The following is a 24,715-nucleotide window of genomic DNA, read 5'->3' on the forward strand; positions in this document are numbered from 1 at the left end:
AATATTGTGCTGTAGGCAATCCTATAGGGCATTTAAAATTCTTGTGATTGTTGTGGGAGGGTCTAGTCAAACTATGGATGATGACATCTCTGGGTTTGGTGGTCCTTGATGCTATGAGAAAGTAGGTTAAGCAAGCTATGAGGAGTAAGCCAGCAAGCAGCATTCCTTCATTACCTATGCATAAAGTCCTGCCTTCAGATTCCTGCCCTATATGAGTTCCTGTTATGATTTCCTACAATAGTGAACAGTGCTGTGAAAGTGTGAGACAAATAAAGCCTTTTATTCTCAAGTTTCTTAGGTCATGGTATTTGATTGTGTTAGGAAGCCTAAGGATAATATCTACTTACAGTCTATAAAGAATATGAAACTATTTAAAATATTTGCTGTACAGTTTTTCCGAATCATTGTTGAAAATTCCATTTTACACAAATCACAGAGTTTTTCTTATAGGTCTTTCTGCTTAATGAAAAGGCAAATATTCATAAAGCAAGTTTTGTAGATTGCTTTTGGTCCTATTCTTTGGCCAATAGTTCTAGATGCATCCCCTCTTTTGCTCAGCTGCAAATTAATTAGCTTATCTAATTCCACTTCCTAAGACATTTAGATTTGACATATTGACCCTCATTGGTTTTGTTGAAGAAATTATTACCTGCTAAGGTTAAGTATTCTGAAGACAAACAGGACATGGTGGCATGGATGGAGTGATACACTTTTCCACATGCATCACAATTGAGACTTTCCTCTAGTTCTGTGATTCCTGTAAGTTGCTTTTTTCGCTCAGTTATTGGAAAACAATGTGTTGGTAGAGTTGGTAGAGGCGATAAGAACACACAGTGCAGTGCTCTTTACAAAGCAGTGTTTATGAGCTGACTTTCTAACTTTCTGGTTTGTGCATGAGGTGAGAAAATGGTGTTGACCTTTCTGCAAGCAGGTAGCGGGAGGTTAGATTCAGGTGGTTTGTTTTGAGTATATAATATGACTTTAAGTAGACTTTCTTTTGTTGTTTGAATGATTTGGGCATCCATAGGCTCAAAGTTTGGAATAAGATGGTGGAACTGTTTGGGAAGGATTAGGAGGCATGGCCTTATTGGAGGAGATGCATTATTTGGAGGTTTCAAAAGTGTCATCCTCAGTATCTTCCCTCTCTTCCTCTCTCCCTCCCTCCATCCCTTCCTCTCTCCCTCATTCTTTTCCTCCCTCCCTGCCTTTTTCTTTTCCCCTCTTTCTTATTTCCTCTAGACTTCAGGCTTGTGGATCAAGATATAAGCCCTCAGCTCCTGCCCCAGCACGATGTTTTTCTGCTTGCTGCCATGCTCCCCTATATGATGCTTATAGACTCACCTTCCAAAACTCTTAAGTACCAAATAAATTCTTTCTTTTATAAATCACCTTGGAAATAATGTCTTTGCACAGTGATAAAAATGTAAGTAAGACACATACTGTTCGGATGTTGCAATTAGGTTTATTATTGGGCCCAAGAGATTGTCTTTATGACTTTCTGGAAATTTTGACAGGAAGTTATAAAGATTTTATTCCCAGAAAGAATAACTAGCCATTTTTGTTTGTTTTGTTTTAGATTCACTAAATTTATTTTAAAAATCATAAAACGTTTCTTACAAAAGAGCATTACATTCAGCACACTGCTCTGAACAAATGCCAGGAACATGTGGATTATTATTTTTTTTCCTTGTCTCCTGCCCCCAATGTTACAATGACCACAAAGCAAGGTGTTCACAATTATTACATGGGGGGAGGATTTTCCCTTAAAACCATCACAATGAACAAAAGCTAATAGTCACTCACTCTGTTGCTGTTTCAAAATTTCAATATTAGTTTTCACATGCCCTCCCCTCAACCCTGTTTGTAAGGAACTAAAACTTTACATCTGGTGAACAGCAAAGATTGCACTACACCTCAAATGTAGAACACCTATGAGGCAGAGGAATGTTGGCTTTCTAAACAGAAGCAGATCAAAAAAAAAAAAAAGTTGCAGGACTCCTTCAGTTCTTCACTAGTCTTAGAAAAAAATTTCCAGAATACTGCTTCACACGGTTCTGCAGCAAACACTGTGCGCTCTGTATCTGGTCCTATGTTCCTGTAATGGTAATGATCTGATCTTCAGGTCCTACTAATGGTTCATCAATTTTGGTTGATGTTCTAGACTCATGATGAATTTGGTTAATTCACTGACCACCTTTGCCAGTAATAGGTCCAGCCAAATCTTTGGGAATAGTTATTGTGTAGTGATTGGTCCACCAAGATCACCATATGAGCCATGACCCCCTGCATAAGAATAATCATATCCAGAGCCACCCTGTGGTTCATAAGTCACTTGCCACTCTGATGGACTCCACGTGTCAACTGCAGAGTCCCAAGTTTCATCAGCACTGAACCCAACCATGCCATCATAGTGGTCTTCAGGTCTTCCTCTTCTGACAGAAGCCATTAGATCTCCCACTCCGTGTGATGGCGGAGGTCGAAGAGGAAGATTCCAGGCTCTGCTGTCACCACATCCACCTCGACCAGAAGGAGGTCCTCGATGAGGGCTCATATCATCATAATCTCTTGTAGATGGAGGCATGAGACGCCCATTTCAACCAGGAGGCATTCTGTCAAAGCCACCTCTTCTCCTGCATGGGGAATCCCACAGGACATCCTTGCAGGCCATCAAATATCATTGTGAAAGTGCCATAATCATAGGTTTCATCATAAAAGTACCATAAGGCTGTGCACATCCTTTGATGGCAGACTCAGATATAAGGTCAAGGATGATCTTGATGAATTCTACAACTCTATTGGGTTTTCCTTCAGTAAAACCAACTCTGCCAGTAGAATGAAGGCAGCAGCACTTCTGGAAAAGCTTGATTGTTGTCTGCGTGATTTCTCAAAGTTCTTTGATCTAACACCTCTTTTAAAAAAACTTTATTTTAAAAAACAAAGATAAATGTACAGATATTTAAGCATTTTTGCATAAAAGTATACAAATACATTTTATAAGGTTGTAATTAAGTATTTGTGGGTATATATACATACACATATGTATATATGTAACAATAATATAGGAAAAGAGATTGTTAATTTGAGGAGATAGGAGAGAAACTGGGAAGGGCTGTAGGGAGGAAAGGGGAATGTGATACAGTTCTATTTTAATTAAAATATATTCTTTTTTTTTCCTTTTTTTTCTTGATCTTCACAGAGTCTCTGGGTTGTTTCTGGGGTGTTCAGAGCTTTCTGGGGTTGGTATGCCATTATCAGTGACTGCATATTATGTCTGTTCTTTTGTGACTGGGTTATCTCACTCAGGATGATATTCTCTAGATGCATCCATTTTCTTGAGAATTTCGTTAGGCCATTGTTTCTGATAGCTGAGTAGTACTCCATTGTGTAAATGTACCACAATTTTTGTATCCATTCATCTACTGAAAGACATCTGGGTTTTTTTCAGCTCTGGCTATTATAAATAGAGCTGCAATGAACATTGTAGTGCATGTATCATTGTTGTATGTTGGAGTATCTCTGGGGTAAATTCCCAGAAGTGGAATAACTGGGTCTTCAGGTAGTACTATGTCCATTTTTCTGAGGAACCGCCAGACTGATTTCCAGAGTGGTTATATCAGTTTACAACACCACCAGCAGTGGAGAAGTGTTCCTCTTTCTCCACATTCTCACCAGCATCTATTGTCATCTGAGTTTTGGATCTTGGCCAATCTGACTGGTCTGAGGTGGAATCTCAGGGTTATTTTGATTTGCATTTCCCTGATGGCTAAGGATGTTGAGCACTTTCTTAGATGTTTCTCAGCCATTCGATATTCCTTAATTGAGAAATTTTTGTTTAAGTCTGTACCCCATTTTTAATAGGGTTGTTTGAGTCTCAGGTATCTCACTTTTTGAGTTCTTTGTATACCTTGGATATTAGGCCTCTATCTGATGTGGGGTTGGTAAAGATCTTTTCCCATTCTGTTGGCTGCCATTTTGTTTTCATGATAGTATCTTTAGCCTTACAGAAACTTTGCAATCTCATTAAGTCCCATTTGTCAATCTTTGACCTTAGAGCTCGTGCTATGGGTGTTCTGTTTAGGAATTTTCTCCTGTGCCTATGAGTTCTAAGGTTTTCCCTACTTTTGAATCTAATAGTTTCAGTGTACCTGGTTTAATGTGGAGATCTTTGATCCACTTACACTTGAGCTTTGTACAAGGAGATAAGAAAGGGTCTATTTTCATTCTTCTGTATGCTGAGTGCCAGTTGGACCAACATCATTTGTTGAAGAGGATGTCCTTTTTCCATTGAATGTTACAGCTCCTTTGTAAAAAATCAGGTGACCATATACGTGAGGTCTCATTTCTGGATCTTCAATTCTATTCCATTGATCCACGTGCCTATTTCTATACCAGTACCATGCAGTTTTCATCACAATTGCCTTGTAGTATAGCTTGAGGTCAGGGATAGTGATTCCCGCAGATGTTTTCTTGTTGAGGATGGATTTCGCTATTCTAGGTCTTTTGTTATTCCAAATGAAATTGCACATTGCTCTTTCCAACTCAGTGAAGAACTGGGTTGGAATTTTGATGGGGACTGCATTAACTCTGTAGATTGCTTTTGGTAAGATGGCCATTTTTAAAATGTTGATCCTTCCAATCCATGAGCATGGGAGGTCTTTCCATTTTCTGAGATCTTCCTTGATTTCCTTTTTTAGAGATTTGAAGTTCTTGTCAACAGGTCCTTCACTTGCTTAGTTAGAGTCACACCAAGGCATTTCATAGTTTTTGTGACCATTGTGAAAAGTATCTTTGCCCTAATTTCTTTCTCCACATGTTTGTCTTTTGAATATAGGAAGGCTACTGATTTGTTTGAGTCAATTTTATATCAGGCCACTTTGCTGAACCTATCAGGTGTAGAAGTTCTCTGGTGGAATTTGTGGTGTCACTTAAGTACAGTATCATGTCATCTGCAAATAGTGATGTTTTTACTTCTTCATTTCCAATTTGTATCCCTTTGATATTCTTTTGCTGTCTAATTGCTCCAGCCAGGACTTCCAGTACTATGTTGAATAGGTAGGGGGAGAGTGGGCAGCCTTGTCGAGTCCCTGATTTTAGTGGGATTGCTTCAAGTTCCCACCGTTAAGTTTGATGTTGGCTATTGTTTTGCTGTATATTGCTTTTATTATGTTTAGGTATGGGCCTTGGATTTCTGTTCTTTCCAAGACTTTTAAGATGACCGGGTGTTGAATTTTGTCAAATGCTTTCTCAGCATCTAGTGAGATGACCATGTGGATTTTTTCTTTGAGTTTGTTTATATGGTGGATTACATTGATGGATTTCCATATGTTTAACCATCCCTGCAATCTGGGGATGAAGCCTACTTGATCATGGTGAATGATCGTGTTGATGTGTTCTTGAATTTTGTTTGCAAGTATTTTGTTGAGTATTTTTGCATCAATGTTCATAAGTGAGATTGGTCTGAGGTTTTCTTTTCTTGTAGGGTCTCTGTGTGGTTTAGGAATGAGGGTTATTGTAGCCTCAAAAAATGAGTTAGGTAGTATTCCATCTGATTCTATCTTGTGGAATAATTTGGAGAGTATTGGTATTATGTTGTCAAAATTATTATGTCTGATAAAATTCTGCACTAAACCCATCTGGACCTGGGCTTTTTTTGGTTGGGAGGCTTTTGATGACTGCTTCTATTTTTTTAGGTGTTATGGGATTATTTAGATGGTTTACCTGGTCCTGATTTAACTTTAGTACCTTGAATTTGTCTAGGAATTCATGCATTTCCTACAGATTTTCCAGCTTTGTTGAGTATAGGCTTTTGTAGTATGATCTGATGATTTCTTGAATTTCCTCAGTTTCAGTTATTATTTCTCCACTTTCATTTCTGATTTTGTTTATTTGGATACTCTCTCTTTGCCCTCTAGTTAGTCTGGCTAAGTGTTTATCAATCTTGTTGATTTTCTCAAAGAACCAGCAGTTGCTTTTGGTGATTCATTCAATGGTTCTTTTTGTTTCTATTTGGTCGATTTCTGCTCTGAGTTTGATTATTTCTTGCAGTCTACTCCTCTTGGGTGTATCTGCTTCCTTTTGTTCTAGAGCTTTCAGCTGTGCTGTAATTTTTTTGATGTATACTCTCTCCAGTTTCTTTTTGGAAGCACTCAGTGCTATGAGTTTTTCTCTCAGTACTGCTTTCATTGTATCTCATAGGTTTGGGTATATTGTGTTTTTGTCTTCATTGAATTAAAAAAATCCTTGATTTTTTTCTTTATTTCTTCTTTGACTCTGCTATCATTTAACAGAGCGTTGTTTAGTTTCCATGTGTATGTGGGCTTTTTGTTGTCTTTGTTGTTGTTTAAGACCAGCCTTAGACCATGGTGATCTGAGAGCATGCATGGTCGTATTTCAATCTTCTCATATCTATTGAGGCTCGTTTTGTCACCACTTATGGGGTCAATTTTTGAGAAGGTGCCATGAGGTGCTGCGAAGAAAGTGTATTCTTTTTTTTTTAGGATGTTATGTTCTGTAGATATCTATTAATTCAAATTGGTTCATAACCTCTGCTAGTTTTACAGTATCCTTGTTCAGTTTTTTTTTCCCTGATCTGTCCATTGGTGAGGTGGGGTATTGAGGTCTCCCAGTATTATTGTGTGCTGTGCAATGTATTTTTTGAGCTTTAGTAGGGTTTCTTTTATGAATATTGGTGCTTTTGTATTTGGAGCATATATGTTAAGGATTGAGAGTTCCTTCTGACAAATTGCCACTATAATGAGTAAAAAGTGTCCTTCCTTATCTTTTTTGATAACTTTTGGTTGAAAATCTACTTTATTTGATATTAGAATGGCCACTCCAGCTTGGTTCTTGGGGCCATTTGCTTGGACATTTTTTCCCACCCTTTTACTCTGAGATAGTGTCTGTCTTTGTCTCTGAGATGAGTTTCTTGTATGCAACAAATTTCTGGGTTTTGTTTATGTATCCAGTCTGATAGCCTATGTCTTTTTATTGTGGAATTGAGTGCATTTATGTTAACAGATATCCAGGAATAGTGGTTGCTGTTTCCTGCTATTTTTGCTTTTGGAGGTTGAATTGTGCCTGTGTCTTTCTTCTTTTGGTCTTCTTGCTTAGGAGTTTTCTTGTTTTTATTAGGATGTAGTTCCCCTAGTTGTAATCGGTTTTCCCCTTATAATTCGTTGTAGTGTTGGGTTTGTGGTCAAATATTGTGTAAATTTAGTTTTGTCTTGGAATATCATTATCTCTCCATCTATGGTGATTGAGAGTTTTGCTGGGTATAGCAGCTTTGGCTGGCACCTGTGCTCTCTTAGGGTCTGCATGATGTCTGTCCAGGCTCTTCCAGCTTTCATAATCTCTGTTGGGAAATCGGGTGTGATTCTGATTGGTCTACCTTTATATGTTACATGGCCTTTTCCCCTTACTGATTTTAATATCTTTTCTTTACTTTGGGCACTTGGCATTTTGACTATTATGTGGAGTTTCTTTTCTGATCCAATCTATTTTGAGTTTGGTAGGCTCGTTTTATGCTCATGGTCATCTCATTCTTAAGGGTAGGAAGTTTTCTTCTACAATTTTGTTGAAGATATTTACTGTGCCTCTTAGTTGATATTCTTCACCCTCTTCTATTCCTATTATCCTTAGGTTTGGTCTTCTCATTGTGTTCTGGATCTCCTGGACATTTTGGGTTAGGAGCTTTTTGGTTTTTGCATCTTCTCTGACTTTTTTGTCTATGTTTTTAATTTTGTCTTCTGCCCCCGAGATTCTGTCTTCCATCTCTTGTAGTCTATTGGAAATACTTGCATCTGTGACTCCTGATTTCTTTTATAGGTGTTCTACCTCTAGGGTTATATCCTTTATTGCTTTCTTTATTGTGTCAATTTCCGTTTTAAATGCCTTTTTCCATTCCTTCATCTCTTCGTTTCTGTTTTCCTCTAGTTCTTTGAGTTCTTTGAGTGTTTTTCTTGTTTCCTCTTTAAAAACTTCTAATTCTTTATGATTTTCCTCCTGTTCTTGTTTAAGGATCTCTCATTGTCTTGAGGTATGATTTTAGGTCAGAGTCTTCTTTTTCTGGTGTGTTTGGCATTCAGCTGTTTGCCGTGATGGGGAGCTGGGTACTGGTTTTGCCAGGTTGTCTTGGTTTCCCTAGGGTATGTTCTTTCCCTTTCCTCTTGCCATCTTGTTGTCAGTCTTGTGTCCCTGGATCACTGCTGGATCACCGCTGGCTCACCGCTGGTTCACTGCTGTTCCAGACCTGTGTCCCTGGATCACTGCTGGATCACCGCTGGCTCACTGCTGTTCCTGGTGGAGGGTGGTCTGAGTGCGGTTCCTCACTCCGTGTTGTCTGGCTGGGAATATTTCGAAGCAGGGTTATTGGTTCCCTGGAGTTAGGTGGGGCGGGGAGGGGGTAGCGGGGGACCTCACACTGGCTCACTTCTGGCTCACTCTGATCTTAACACCTTTGACACCAATAATTCCTACTGCCAGACTTTGATGAATCAACAGTCTCAACTCACAGTCAAAGTCACTTTCTTTTTAATGTTGGTAATTTAAGCCTTCCGCAGCATCAGACTCGAGCAGGAGCTGGCTGGTTGCTGTGGGTGATGCCCACTGTAGGCCCTCTTCCAAGGTGGAGATGATTTTCTTCAGAATTTCTCCAATCTTCTCAGTCTCAGCACTGATACTCAGAATGCGCTCGGGCCACTGCTGTCTGACACTGAAACCCTGGCAGTGTAGTCTGTAGCGAGAGCTTTAATATTCTTGCCTTCTTTTCCAATCTCTGCCCCAGCATTCTTGCTCTGAAGCAAAATGTGCAATTCAACCATCCATCTCATCAGTATTTCTAGATCTTTCAAAGGCTTGTTCCTCTTCCATGTCTTCCGCAGGGCGTTTACCAAATTCACCATTGGTTTTGGTGTTGGAGAAGGGTTTTTTTTTTTTTTTTTTTTTTTTTTTTTTCTGGCTGTTTGGTCTCCATTTTCTTGAATTAAATGGATCCACCAATAGACTGCAATAGAGTGGGAGTCGAGCAGGACAGTGACATCCGTGCAGCGGAGAAGCGGAGGAGAGTGATGTCTGCAGCGCTGTCGCCCTCCTCCCTTTTTGTTCGTGCGCGCCTCACAGCAGCCCTCCACAGCCCCAAACTCTTGGGGGAAGCATCAGGATGTCTGTCTGTGGACGTGGTCTCGAGTGAGGCGTTTGTGCGGGCGCACCCTGTCCTACCTCTCCCTTGAATGAGTTCAAAGTATGTACAGCAGCACGCTCTTAAATCGCTCTGTTATCTAGCATTTGAGCCGTCCTTAGCTGACAGAGGAATCGAGGTATTTGGTGAGGCACAATGTCGCCATTTCGGTTTCTTAATTGATAAAACATATTCTTGTCGCTTTCAGACTGTTGTTTGTTCTGTTGGACAGTGTATCTCTGATCCAGAATTCTAGGCACCAGAAGGCACAATATTGAATGTCTGCACCTATACGTCCCCTAGGCACCTCTAATCTGTCTTTCTATTTCATATTCTACCTTGTTCTTTCTTTTCTTTTTTTAACCTTTTATCTTTGGTGAAGCAACATTTAATCCTTTCTCCTGGCCAGAAACAAGAATGAAATTCTATTTTAATTGTTTAACTATTTAAATCTCTTTCATAATGGCAGCCAATTATTTGTATTCAGCCCTTATATATTGTATTCATAAGATCTTTTTGTATCTTTACTATTTTGCTGAAATGAAGATCCCCTTTCTTAGCACTTGGACTTGAGGAGTCAGGAAATCAAGAGAATCAAGCTGTAGGCAGGATTGAAGGAAGTATTTACTATGAGGATTATAAAAGGGCCTGCTCCTCCTGCTGTGTTTAGTTCAGCTTCATTTCTGCTTTGCATACACCCATTTAATAGATGAAGAAACTGAGGAATGTCCAAGCTGATAAAATGTTATGTGTCAGAGTTGAGATCAGGAATGTCTTCATCTGACCCTAAGGTTTAGTATGCCTTGCCAATCTCCTGTTCCTTTTATCTTCTACCTCACTCTTAACTCCCTGTTTCCATTTCTACTACTTAAATCTCCACTCTTTCTTTGACTACTGTGATTAAAAAACCAACCAAACAAAAACAAAACAAAAACAAACCCAAAGACCTAATTTTGCAGTAATGTAATTTCTATTAGAACTGTGACCCACCATACTGCTGGGGCTGTTGCTGTGAAGCTTGAATGCTGGAGGCTGACTTTCATTCTCTTTAGCCTTTCTGCATGATCTGACTGAGTCTGGTTTACTTTATTCTGGAAATTCAAAGATTAAGAAAAGAGATGTTTTCTGGATTCAGCAGATAAACGGGAAGAAGACGTCAAATTTATATTAATCACCGTCCCCCCTTAATGTGCCCAGTCTACCAGCTGCCATTCCAGGCTGAGTTTCTGAGCACACATGTGTGTTTCCAGGCTGAGTTTCTGAGAACACATGTGTGTTTCCCTGCAGTGCTTTTCTGAGCAATAATAGACTTTGTCTTTGTAGCCTATGGCTTCCACTGTTTGGGCTCCCTATCTTTCTTGGCCAAGGAGATGAAGAGGCATGGGGTTAGGCGGTGGGGTGTCACTCCAGTGGCTTGGCAACACTACCCTTAACAGGAGCCCTGTTTGCTGACCGGGGACCAGTTCTTATCCATGGCTCTTCAGCTTAAGCTCAACTTAGCAGCTGCAGGCTAAGTTTTGCACTGGACCTTCTGTTCTGAAGCTGGGCATCAGAAGAAAGTCTTCAGTTCATTGCCTTGTTTATCCTGGAACTCGCACAGGGAAATTAATGGGAATTAGTAATTTTCTCTTAATCTGATTAAGCTGATTTAGGCAGTTAGCTTCAGTGATGGATGATACAAAGCATTTCTCTGGCTATGTCTCATTGAGCAGGATGAATGCTCTCTAATCCATTATGTATTTCAACTGCAAACAGTCACTCTTAGTCTTCAGCAGGTCATTGTGACTTTGGTGTATTCACTCATTCAGAAGAAAAAAAGCATTCATAAAAAAAAAAAAAACTCCAACACTTGCCCCTTACTTACATTTTAATCTACATGAATTGCATATATAACTTTAAGAAATACAGAGTTGCCTGTTTAGAAGTCTGGTTGTAGTGGCCACAGTTAACACTTACAGAAGCGCTCTGGGCCAGGTACTTACTTTCTGGGTGCTTTGTGCTCATTAGCTCACAGAAATTTCAACACTCCTTTGTGGGATGAGTATTATTATTCCCACTTAACAGATTAGGAAAGTGAGGCAAGGGATGGTAAATATCTCACTCACATTATTCAAATGACAAAAACCAGAATGAAGACTTGGTCCTGGGTCTGACTTTAGCCTCTCTGGTGGGCTTGTTAAAGCTCTGTTAAATCCCATCTTTGTGGGATAAAGTGAATGCTCCAGAAAACGTTCCCTTCTACCTTCTGATGTGTCCTTTGCTTTCTGCACATGTCATAAAGACCTTGTCCATATGACTAAACCTTGGAACAGGCTAATATATCTTCCTAGATCTTCCCCCACCTCCCTTGGTTGTCTAGCTGGTGACCTCTTTCCCTTCCTCTATCTCTCTTTGTCTACTTTTTCTCATATAAAAGTTCTTTCCTTAGCTAGTCTCTCTGCTTACTTCCAGTTCCTCCTGCTTGGCATCCCTCCTTTTCTACAGAAGGGAAGAGGGTTCCTCGCTCTAGCACCTGAGGGTCCATTAGAAGTGAAGATGATGCACTGGATTGGTCTTTGCTCATTCATGATGCTGGAAGGCAATGGTGCAGACTGAGCTTTGGAGAGAACAGACATTTATCTCTCATATTTCTAGTGGACGGGGAGCCCAGAACCACTGTGCTAGCATCTGGTCAACCTGCTGTGTCCTCTGAATAGGGCAAACACCTGCCCTCACACGGCCAGAGGGCAAGAGAGGCCAGAAATACCCTTATCCCCTTTGGCTTGTATTCCAGTTTTCCTTTGAGATGGAACTGGGGCGATCCCCCCAGATTTTCTTTGATTATGTCTTCATTTCTGTCCACAAAGGCACCTGTATGGCCCAGTCATTTTTAAAATCTCACTACAGGGGAAATCACATTTCAAAGAGAGAAGAAAACACTTACACCACAAGAGCATTGGGTTTTGAGGGAAACAAAGAATCCATCTGGTTATCTCTGAAAGCCTTTCTGGCCTTCTTCTAACTACGAGTTCCTGATTTTAGAATTTTCAAAACAAAAATTTCTCTTGGAATTACCTAGTGCACCCCCTCCATTTGACGTCTAAGGAAATTGTGTCCTAGACAGGTAAACTTGACCAAGACTTCGTAGGCTATTAGTGGTACTGAACCCGGGGACTTTCATATATACTAGGCAATTTCTTTAATCACTGAGCTATTGTTTAGATTTCTTTTCACCTTTTATTTTGAGACAGGGTCTCAGTTTGTTACACAAGCTGGCCTTGAATTGAGAATCTTCTTGCTTCAACTTCTTGTAGCAAACATCGCCGACCAGAGCAGCAGGGCTGGCTACTTCTGTGTGAAGCCCAGTGGAGTCAGGAAGGGAAGCTGCAAGTGCTCTTATGTTACTTCTGGAGGGACATCTGGGTATGTGGATCCCTTTTGTTACTTCAAGGCTTCTTAGACACAGAGAAGGAGCCTCACGTCCTTCTTGTACATTTCTCAGGGCAGCAACCTCCTTTTCCCCTTCAGCCTGTGCTTAAGATTTGAATGCTTCTGCCTTTCATTTTGGTGTGTAGCCCAGCAGATTCTTTGAGGTTGCCTGCCTCTCCTTTTGTCCCAATCCTCCCCTCAGGCTACCCTTCTCTCTCTCTAAGTCCCAGACTGGTGTCTCTGGTCGCTCCTAATAAAGCAGCACACACTCCCCTCCCCCTTTATTAATCTTTGTGGTATTTGCTTCAATAATAACAGCAACAGAATAGAAGAAATCATGAAATCATGTGCTCCTCATATGGGTGACATGTGGACTTCCATAGTCCATCATTTAAAAAAAATAAAAGTTGTTCAAGGTTTTATTTGCATATTTGTGTAGTAAATAAAACAACCAGACCCTCGGAAAATAGAAATGAAGTTTCAGCTAAGAGTCAATACTGTGGCAGCGATTTCTTTGTTATGAAGATAAAGCAGCCAGGGATTAAGGAGGACTGTGCATGGGTTGCAGGCAGGGCATGGAAATATTCATGGAGCCTTAACCTGGACACTGTTGTTCAAGGTCATGAGAAAGAAAGCAACTTGACAGGAACCAAGGAAATTGTAACTATTGTCAGTGTTTCCTATAATAGCCTGGATCCTAGAACCACTTCAAAGCAGCTGGTCAGGAAATACACAAGTAATGAATGTGAATCCTTCTGAGATTCTGGGAATTCAAAGGGGGGAGTCTTCAGATAGCTGCATTAAGGTAGATCATGAGCAATTACTTTACTTCTGGAAACTGCTCAGTCTTTTATGGAAGCCAAAGACTTAAACCATTTTCTTCTGTTTGCGATGCTTTTGTACCGTTCGGGACTTGGGATAAGATAGAAAGGAATAAGAGAAATGTACATTGTGCCCGAAACAGAGTATGGTTTTCTTGGAGAAGAGTATCACATGGTTTCCCTTCTCTAGTAGGTAAAGGGAAGTAATCTCTGAGCTATTTCCTTTCTCTTTTGATGATCACGGGGAATTGAACCGATGCCTCCTGTGGACCTGGCAAAGGCTCTACCACTTCCCACCTGTTGTCCTAGCCCTTTGAGACACTTATTTTGTTTTTAATCATCATTTTTTTATTTCTTTTTTATTTATTTTATGTGTATGTTTTGTTTGCATGTATGTCTGTGTCTGGTGCCTTCAGAAGAGAGCATTGGATCCCTGGAACTGAGCAGCCTTGTGGGTGGTGCGAATCAAACCTAGGTCTTAAAGAGCAGCAAAGGGCTCTTAACCACTGAGCCAGTCACCCCCTGTAGGTGTTTCTTAAAAAGGGGCACATTACTAACTCTCAGAGGCATGCCTGACATAGTCTAGGTTTTTAAAAGTGTCACAGCAGAAGAAAATCCAGGTGTGGAAGTAATCATTAGTTTCAGTGGCAATTTATTGGAAAATTTCAATTATTATTACTAAACATCATACTATTAAGGTTGCATTAAGCAGAAAAGAAGTAGAAGTTATGCCTTTTTGGTTTGGGATTCTTAGGGACCTTAGATGATAACAGGTTACACAAATAATACAAACAACGAAGGCTTTTAGAGTATCATTATTTAAAGTATTTAAAGCAAAATTATTACAGTATAGCTATTTTGTTTTATAGCACGGACTTGCCTAGTACATCGTTGCCTAGGAAACTTCCCACTGGGCGGTGTGGGCTAGAGAAGAAGTTCAATCACCTTGTGAATTTGCCAAGGTCTTTTGTATGATTGTGTATGATCAATGGAATAGAATTGGAGACCCAGAAATAAAGCCCACACATTTATTGACACTTGACCTTTGACCTCAAAGTCTTGTGATTAAAAAAAAAAAGCTTCCTGCACACCTTCCTGTCCTAGGGGCTCTATTTTCATGTCTGTAAAACTTACCTATTTTAACCAACTTTTGCCTTTTAGTTAGAAACAGGCTCAAGATTTAGATAGTTGATTCAGCTACAGAAAATGGATGACTGCCTAGAGGAATAAATGTAGAATAGGATAAGTAGAGGCAAATTACTGAATTTACAAGCAAATGAATACTAAGAGAGGGCGAAGAAATGATTAAAACACATAGGCTTCTTTCCTATTCCCATTCTTCTGTTTTTCTTCTCCTTCCTTGGAGATGTCTCCTTGCTGTATATCCCTGGATGACTTGGGATTGATGATCCCCTGACTGTTGGGATCCCAGGTCCACACCTCCTTCCCAGTTATGTTTCCAGCATTACACAGATATTACACTTCTAGCTTCATATTTCAGTGAATGTATAGACACTGGAGGTTCAGGCTTGGGCTTGAGAAACATCCAAACAGCTCTTTAGAAACAAGTGAAAGCAAAATATAATGACCTAATTTTGAGATAAACCATTTTTAAAGAAAAAAGAAAGAAAGAAAGGAAAAAAGCAGCTAAATTAATGGTTGTTATTGTGGTATTTGTAAGGAAAAGATGACAGGGCACCAATGAAAGGAAAAGTCACTAAAAGGAAGAGTCACAGGGCACCAATGTTAGGGGAAGGATGAAGAGAGTGGGGGCATATGGCCCATGGGGGTGCAGCGAGGCCTGAGGGCAAGGGAGATGCCTCTGGGGGGTCCATGTTGGGAATCCCTTCCCTGAGGGACCAGCCACACAACAGTATAGTACAGAATAGAGTTTATTCAGGTCATGGGAGAGTTAAGAGGGTGGTAGAGACACAGAGAGAGAGAGAAGTAGAGGAGTAGAGGCCGGCCATGAGCACATGGGAGAGAGGGGGGGAAGGGAGGGGAAGAGGGAGAGCAAGGCTGCAAGAGCACAAGGGCAGGAGAGGCCAAGAGAGAGAGAGAGGAGGGGTCAAGCAGCTCCTTTTATAGTGTCAGGTCACTGGGGTGGAGCATACCTGGCCACTGCTGGGTAATTGAGGGGTGGGGTATACCTGGCTGTTGCTAAGTAACTGAGGGGTGGGGTTTACAGAATCCCAACAGTATTGGTTTCTAAAATTATATCTACTAATAAAGCTGAATTCTGCTTGGTTAGAATTCTGCTTGGATTAGCATGATTATCTTCTCAGCACATGACATGCCTCTCTGATCTGTCTGTGACATCTATCAGAACAGATTCTCTCCCATGTCTATACTTTGTGTTCGTTGTCCTGGACACAGGAAGCACTGTTCATGAGAACTTCATTTCTGTTTTGGTTGCTTGCTTTCAAACCAGGCTACTTGATTAGATGTCCTCATTGGGAGTCTGAAAGTAAATCTTAACTTGATTAACGGAGAAGCACCAAGGAGCTAAGCATACCTGTGGCTGTGCCTGGCAGGGCATTCCAAGGAGATTAGCTGGGGGGGGGGTGGGGGTGGTGGTGGTGGGTGGGGGTGGGTAGGGGAAGGGGGGTGTAGGGCAAATGTAGGTGACTGGAGCTCAGACAAATGACAGGTCAATATGAGCAGCTCTAGCATAGGTATTTCTTCTGATTCCTGGGGGCTCCGGGGAATCTACTCTGCTTCCTTTTCTGTCTTCCCCATAATGGGGTGGAATCCAGTATGAGCCACAATCAATCTTCCCTCTGTTAAGTTGATTTTGTTCTTCAAATATCTTATCAGAGTAATGACTTACTGTGGGTATCGCAGGAACTTCTATTTTCTTCAAGTAAAAATGGAAGGTCCAAATGTAGCTGAAAGTCACTATGGCATCTTACACTTGATCTCAGCCAAAAGGCCGAGAAGAGATTCTATGGCTTTTAAAAATGTTGCAATGGTAGATTCTGTGTGGCCAGTAACTAGGGAGATAGAATTAGAAGCCGAAGAGGCAGCCAGGCAATGGATAGGGAAGCAGCTCAATTTAAAATGAGATAGGCTTAGGGTATGGGGGGAAAAGATCACCAGTCTTGAAAATGTGGAAAGGAGAAAGACATTTATTTATGCTTTTTCTTTTTATCCAAAAAATCCACTTAAGAAGTTCTATCATTCCATGACTTTGCAGACCTCTTCATGTTGCCCTGACATGAAGTATGAGTTGTTAGAGATTTCAAGTTCTGGGCATGAATGACCACAGGAAGACCTCTCTCCTGTGTACCTCTCTTTTCTTCCTGGTGTCATTTCAGGTCATTCTTCTCACCCTGACTTCTGGACTTCTGCCCTCAGCTGTTCTTCGGTACCACAGCAGACATCCAGGTTGTTGACTCTTGGCTAATTGAATAAACAAATCTATGCTAATATGTTCATGATGCTTCAGAGTGTTAGAGACAGAAGCCTTTTAGATACATCAGGCTTTTCCTCTGTGTCTTCATAGGATGAGTTCACAGGTAGAGAAGTCGGGGAAAATACAGAAGAATTGTAGCACAGCTGTTAGATAGCTGGCTGATAACAACAATAAAAAAAAAAAAAAAAAAAAAAAAAAAAACTCTAGGTCTTTCTAAAGTCACCCTTGTGTTGAGGAATTAAATCAGAACTTTAAAGTCCTGTTATGTGTCACCACACAGGCAATTAAATTTGACCTATCAATGCACATCGAGGAAACCAAGCTAATGGGAGGAGTTGAACCAGAGCCACTGCACTATGCTCACTCACAAAACTCCAGCCACCTTCTTTCCCTTCTTTACAGTCATCAAACTTGCACCTTCCCCGGAGCAAGCTCTTTGCCATTCTATCGGCTCACGTGCTTTTTATTTAGATACGTGTAGGGTTAACTTCTTCTTGTGGTTCCCTTATCAGATATGCCCACTTTATCTGACATAGCTTCCTCTCCGCTGCTCTTTATCCTTGGTGATATTTTCTCTAGAGTACTTACATACTGCTGAATAATGTGTTTATGTATTTCTATCATTTCTCTTAAAGCTACTGGAGATCAGAGATTGGTTTTCTGTATCCTGAAGGTGGAGTTCAGTGTTCTATGTATAGTACCTACTTAGTAAATTTATGTATAGTACCTACTTAGACTTTGAGTCTGGAATTGAGCACGAAGCTCACATTCTTGGGAAATCTAAGGCAATGCTCTTTCTGTTTCTCGGAACTTTTTTATGACTTTGTGTTCATGTCCTGAAGCTACTGAGTCTTCACTATAGAACATTCAGTACATCCTCTTCTCATTTTCAGGTGTTAGTAGAAATGCATTGTCTAACCACTTCCTGGAAAGATTATTTCAAGGATTAATAGTTTCGTGTGTGTGTGTGTGTGTGTGTGTGTGTGTGTGTGTGTGTGTGTGTCTGTGTGTCTGTGTGTCTGTGCATGCACCTGCATGTATGTTTATGTGTGTAGTACCATGGTGCACATATGGAGGTCAGAAGACAACCTCAGATGTTGGTGCTTGCCTTCTATCTTGTTGGAGACAGGATCTACTCTAGGATAGCTGGTGTCTGTACCTCTGGAGATTGCCCTGTCTCTGCCTTCCATCTCACCATGGGGGCACTGGGAGTAACAGACGTGCCCTACTGCCCTTGAATGGGTTCCAGGAGTTTGGGCCCAGGTCCTCATGCTTGTGTAAGTACATTATGGGTGGAGCCAGTCCTGGTTTCTAGTTTTCACAGTCCATTGGATGAAACGGAGCACAGTCCTGCAGGTTTCCAGGCCTCCGGAATATCCTGTTTACTCAGAAGTTTGAGGTGAGTTCTCAGAGGAGAACCTACTTTGAAATAATGTAAGGCTAAGGATGTAGCTCAGTGGTAAAGTGCTCCCATAACATGTATATGTCCCTGAATGCAATCCCCAACGACAAACAGCCCCATGAAAGCTATGCAGTACTTTCAGGCCCAGTACAACATATTCATAATCCTCGTACTTTGGAGGTAGGGGTAGGAGGAGCGGGCATTCAAGGCTTGCCTTGACTACAGAGAGTTGATGGCCAGCATTGGTTATAGGGGACTTTGTCTCAAAACAGAAAACCTAACATCCTAACAAAACCACCATAGGGGATTCTGGGACAATGAGGCCACACTTTAAGTCACAACCACCTATCAGGCACTCACTTAGGCTGTATTGGAACTTTTTAGGTGCTCCTTCTCCTCCAGACCATCTGAAAATTCTGCTTAAGTTCTGGCATGTGACCCATACAGCATGGCTACATCGCTTGGCTGTGGGCAAGACACAACAGGAGAACAATGAAAGGGGAGGAAGGGTTAGAGTGACCATAACTTGTCTTGTGCATGCCAGTTACTGTCTCTACACAACATGGAGGTCAGTGCTGAGGGGCTGAGGTTATTCTCAGGCTTCTAGAGGGAAAATTACCAGTTCCTTCCCTTCCTGTGACTTAATGAGGAAAAGGGACTTTTTTGTAAGTTCATAATCATTTTCATTTCTATTTCTAAGATTGAGACAACCATTTTAGTGCCTGAGAGAAGGGCCTTGGGAAGGCATGATGTGTGATGCATGCATGCGTGTGTGTGTGTGTGTGTGTGTGTGTGTGTGAGAGAGAGAGAGAGAGAGAGAGAGAGAGAGAGAGAGAGAGAGAGAGAGAGAGAGAGAATTGGGAAAGCATTACTTACAAAACACCTTCAACCCCAGTATACTCACCAGAAAGATACAAGAGGTTTTCAGGAATGCAGGTTAATGGTTGACTTCAAAGAATGCAGGGCTCTGGGTGCTAATATTTAGGGCTTTTTTTTTTTTTTTTTTTTTTTTGGAAGGGGTGTTGATCTAAGTGTGTGTAAATGACTTAGTCATATGCCATGGTTGTAATAATTACAATGAATGATGGCTACTGCTTTTCATACTCACAGCATGACCAAGGAGGGCTTCTCCAGGCTTTGTTTCATCTAAAGAATTTCTCAAATGTTTCCAGCCTACTGTAAAACAAAACAAAACAAAAACCAAATAAAAAACAAGGTTTCTATAACACATGTCACGTTTCTTGAGGTCTTCAGAAAAACAAAGAAAAAGGAAACCTCACCTAAGGGGCCACACACTTCTGTGTGTCACCACTGAAGGGTCATCAGAAACCTCTAACCTCTCTCCCAAAGTCTTAAGACCAGCAATGTCCAAAATCTATTTGGCTAAATGCCTCATGTTTCAAGTCGCATGTTTAGAAGAAACTTATTCCACATGCTATTAATTACTGTACACATAATTAAGGCCTTCCAACAAGTTAAAAGCATTTTGGTGATCCATTTCCCTTTACAGACTGAAGTTTTTTGGATTTACTTCTGAACTGAAGCACTGAGCTAGCTCTCCCCAGCCTGGCCTCTGCGTGTGGCTGTTGTTTGATTACCACTCAATCCAAGTCATTAACATGGGGTCTGGCATACAGGATGTACTCTGTAATTTATGGGATGGATAAAGAACTCAATGGCGGGGGCTGAAGAGATGGCTCAGCAGTTAAGAGCACTGACTGCTTTTCCAGAGGTCCCGAGTTCAAATCCCAGCAACCACATGGTGGCCCACAACCATCTGTAATGGGATCTGATGCCCTCTTCTGGTGTGTCTGAAGACAGCGACAGTGTACTCACATATAATAAATAAATCTTAAAAAAACAAAATTGATGACTCTAAGGTTTGTGATCCTTGGATTCTCCCTCATAAGTCCTGACTTTAAAAGAGCCATTTCCCTCCTTAAGAAAGCCTCCAAGGCTGCTGCGTTGAAGTAGGTAGAGCAGTATAACAGGAACCTGTCCTTCCATAGCTCTAGATTCCAGAAAACTAAGAGCTGTGTCCTCTCTGCTGGCTCTGGAGGAGGCTCTTTATTGCCTCTTACAGTTTCTGGTGGCCTTAGTGTTCCTTGGCTGTGACTACACAAATTTAATCCCCACTTCTTTTCATGGCCTCCTCTCAGGCCTTCCTATCTCTTATTAGGACCGTTCCCAGGGGTATTGTATCAAACTTGTGGAACCTATACAGTCTGAATGTTCCTCTCTACATGAAGTCAGCTCCTGGGTCGTGTGGGTTGTTCGGAGAACCACCCTCAACTTCATGGACATGTTCAGCCCTGACAGTTGTGAAAAGTGCTAGTTCCCCTGATCAGTTTCCTTACTAGCACTCTGGACTTAGATTTTTTTTTCCTGGAGTTTTGTAGCTAAGAAAGGCTGCGGATGTGGTTTATGATTAGGTCTAATTTAGAATAAAAGATGGGGTTGGGATGGGGCGAATCAACATTTCACCCACAGATGGGAAATGTTGACAAGCGGTTTGCTGGGAGAGGAAGTAGTGCAAGTTCTTGAGAAGTAACGTTACACTGGACCCGATGATGTCTGCATGATGTATTAGGGACGGGTACTTGATATACAGAAACATGAGTGATGACATATTCAACAGAGTGGTAGTTAGCCTGGTATAAGGCTGATTTCACAATAATCTCCATGTTTGGCCCTTTAAGACGGAATGTTGGTTTATATGGGGATTAAGTCGTAAAGACAAGGTCAGATACTCCTGGGAGCAACCGCTTGAAATGAAAGCCTCATGAAGAATTCTGATCCGGAAGAAGACCAGGAGTAGACTGCAGCTTCTACATCGAAACCATCTGCCATGCATTTGGCAGTAGTGTACACATATCAAAAGACACAGCACAACACTGGTAAGGTACCTAGCGTTAACTGAAGAGTCGGCGGGAGCAACATTCAAAATTCTTGTCATTCTGGTAAACATCGTATTGAGGGGAGATGGTGGAGACTGAAACTCTTCAGCAGGCGGATCCAAAGTGACCTTTTGTTTCAGCCAATCGAGGAAAACGGTTTTGCTGAAAAAAATGAGTCAGGGCTAAATGGAAGAATTCGTGAAGAAAAGGAACAGGGTGTGGAGGGGAAACATCCAGAGGTGGGGCGGACAGACCAGAGAAGGAATTAGAGAGAGAAGTTAGCCCCGAAGGAAGACTTTGAGGACAAAGCTATCAGCCGCTGAGGAACCTGGGAGTAATCAGAGGAGAGGACCTTTTTTCTTCGTTATTGTTGTTGCTCTAAGGCTAAATTATTGAAAAGACATTTTACTCCATTATTAAAAAACAAAATAAAAATGTGTAACATCCTCTAGACAGACAAGCCATGCGCACATTTTTAAGCAAAAGTAGAAAGTACCTGTAACTTGGAACATCTTAAGCAGGAGGTATATTTGGGATCTTAAGGGAAAAATCATTAGAGCATTTCTTTTTTCTCCTGTCATTGGGAATTTACTTCGGTGAATTCATTGATGTTTCAAAGCACAGGGATCACACTGTAAAGATTCACATGAAGACAGGGGAGATTTATACAAAACTGAAGCTCACATTTGCCGTATGATTATCCCTGACTCTGTGTCAGGAAAACAACTTCTTATTAATTCTTCGAGCTTCAAAGTGCTAAGATAAAGCTTTTCCTATAGCTTTAGCGTTTGCTTGTGCCATTGGATTCACCCTCCTCCACTCCGCTGTTTAGTGTTTATTCTTGACTTGACCTGATCCTAGGGTCACCTGCTATGCTGCCTAGTTTTTATACCAACACAAGCTAGAGTCATCTGGGAAGAGGGATCCTTTTATTGAGAAATGTGACTCGGTCTCATTGGCCTGTAGGCAAGTCCATGGGACTTTTTCTTGATTGACAATTGATGTGGGAGGGGCCCAGCCCACGGAGGGTGATGGAACAGGTGGAACCGGGATAAATGAAAAAGGAAACGGAGCAAACCTTGGGGAGAAAGACAGTAAGTGGCAACCACCTCTCCGACCCCCTCCCAGCATCCCCCCCATACCCCGCCTCTGTTTCAGTTCTTGCTCCTGCGTTCATGTTCTTTTCTCCAGGTTTCTGTTTTACATTCCCGGACTTTGCCTCCCTTGCTGGATTGTACCCTGTAAGGCAAACACATCCTTTCCTCTCCAAGGTGCTTTTGGTCCTGGTGTTTTGCCACAGGAATAGAAAGCCTAAGATAGCTGAGAAGGAACCCCAGTTACTTCCATGCTAGCAAACCATTTAATATACGGATGGGCGGTACGTGTGTATATCCTCTATTAGTAATTATACATGCGATATATACACAGCTTAGAAAATTCCATTGATGTTTGAAAAAGTAAAATTCCGCTTTATCTTTTTGCACACGAAGCTTTTGGCTTTAATATCTTTTAAGAAGCAAGCAGCTAAGTCAATAAGGTTTAAGGACGTTGATTTTAAAGTTTTGGGGTTGCACATACCCCACTCCCCTTACTTTCACTTCAGTGTTTTCAGTACCGGGCATAAGTGTTCTCATGTTTTGGGGCCTGGAGGTTGTTTAGTGACCCCAACAATGATACTGCATCTTAGCCGGTCACACAATGGCTGTTCTTTACAGCTACATCTGTTTTGAAGACTTGCACTATTATATTCCCGTCTGTCCACTTCTTGCCTAATTGTCCCCATTAGAACACACATTCATTTGAAATTTCCTCTTTGAGCAGTGCTTCTTCCTAACTGAAAGGTTGCCAGATCTTCGCTTTAGCTTGGAGGTTCTAATTCTGCAGAGCTTGTTTTTCTCTTTTTTTGGTGGACAGAGATGGTAGTGGTTGGTGGTGGATTTTAGTGTCTAATACATGACAAAATTAGCTTCTCCAGTCATGGCTGGTCATTGTGCTGCTGACAGTTAATCTCTGTTTCTTAACACAAATTTTAGGAGTTTTTATTAAAGTCCACTTCAAGTAAAATGTTTATTAATTACCAAAATGGTAGTCAAGGGGATATCGCTGTGGGTAAATTGCTTATGGGCCACCCTGGAAGACCTTGGGTTGATCACTGCCACTTGTGTACAAAGCCAGGCGTGAGCATGTGCTCTTGTAATCCCAGTGCTGATTGGGTGGGATCAGGGACAGGTGGGTGACTGGCGTTCCCAGGTAAGCTAGCCCAGAGGAACCCAGGAGCACTTGGTCCCAATGGGAAACCCTGTCTCAACAAACAAGGTGGATAGGTTCTCAAGAACAATACCCTAGGCTGACCTCTGACCTCAGCACACATGCATACGTGTACACACACAAAATAGCAGGAGTAATGTGTTCGTTGTGTCGGCATTTTGGTAATTTTGCTGTCTTTCCTGTCTTGTAACTCCCTTTTTGTTAATAATGAATTAATTTATTTACTTTACATCCAGACCTCAGTTTCCCCTCTCCTTGGTCCTTCAGTCCTTTTTCCCCCTGCCTCCCCTCCCCCACCCACCCCTTTAATTTTTTCTGTCATGACAGCTTTTAAAGATTTTCTCAGAAAAAGAAAACCCTTTCAATAGATGCTTGAATCTTTAATTTGTCCTTCCTTCAATTAAAATTAACTGATGAGCGCATACTACATTCTAGGCACTGGGCTAAGGCACAGAGCATGAAGCAATGATTAAAACACACCCAAACTTTGCCCTTTTAGGATCTGGCCCTCTGTTAGGCAATTTAGATGATAGAAAAGTGATTTTTAAGTGAATATTGCAAAATCGAAGATTCGGAGTGTCTTTAATTTGAAAGGGCATTTTGTAATCCTATTTCCAATGCCAGGGAGCAAAAAGAGTCTTTGGGACATTTTATTTTATTTTATTTTTATTTCTGCCCCTCTGCCTACTTCTCATTAACCACATCCTCAGTCATCCCTCCCCTACAGCAAAACCTCTCTCCCATCATGCTCTGCTCTCCATACCACGTGTGGTTTATTAACCCCGTTCCCTAGTATGTCTTTTTCCTTTCTCCATCAATGGTTCCTTTCTAGTTTTATACATTTTGCAAGGGTAAACACACAAATCTCTCTCTATATATTTTACAACTTTATTTAAAAAACAGATACATATATAGATTATTAAAAGCATTTTAGCATAAATATATATGAATATATTTTTCACAGTACTTAATTTTTAAAGGTTTGATAATATGCATTGAAATCTTAATATTTACAAAGATCATAAAGTATATGTAAAACAAAATGTTACATGGAAATAGTCAAAGTTTTTGGTATGTAAACACAAATCTATATTAAACACACAAATCTAAATATTTGACACTAGGGTCCTCATATGATTGAGAACACATAACATTTGTGTTTCTGGGTCTGGGTTTTTTCTGTCAGTATGCAATGTTTCTAATTCCACTCATGTACCTGCAAATTTCATATTTCATTTTTTCTTTACAACTGAATGACATTCCGTCATACGTAGCTTCTGTATTTTCATTATCTATTCATCCGTTAATGGGCATCTAGACTATGCATGT

At 41.0% G+C, this 24,715-nt stretch overlaps 1 pseudogene across 1 annotated transcript; it reads right to left on the minus strand.

The window, feature by feature from the left end:
* Positions 1-2,000: 2,000 nt before the first annotated feature.
* LOC308420120 (heterogeneous nuclear ribonucleoprotein K-like) lies at positions 2,001-17,262 on the minus strand (annotated as a pseudogene). The gene is made up of 4 exons: positions 17,188-17,262; positions 10,166-10,266; positions 8,446-9,001; positions 2,001-2,899 (listed from the first exon to the last, which is right to left on the minus strand). The product of its transcript is annotated as a heterogeneous nuclear ribonucleoprotein K-like (transcript).
* Positions 17,263-24,715: the final 7,453 nt, after the last annotated feature.

Source organism: Micromys minutus, assembly GCF_963924665.1.
Source record: "Micromys minutus genome assembly, chromosome: 4".
NCBI classification, from domain to species: Eukaryota; Metazoa; Chordata; class Mammalia; order Rodentia; family Muridae; genus Micromys; species Micromys minutus.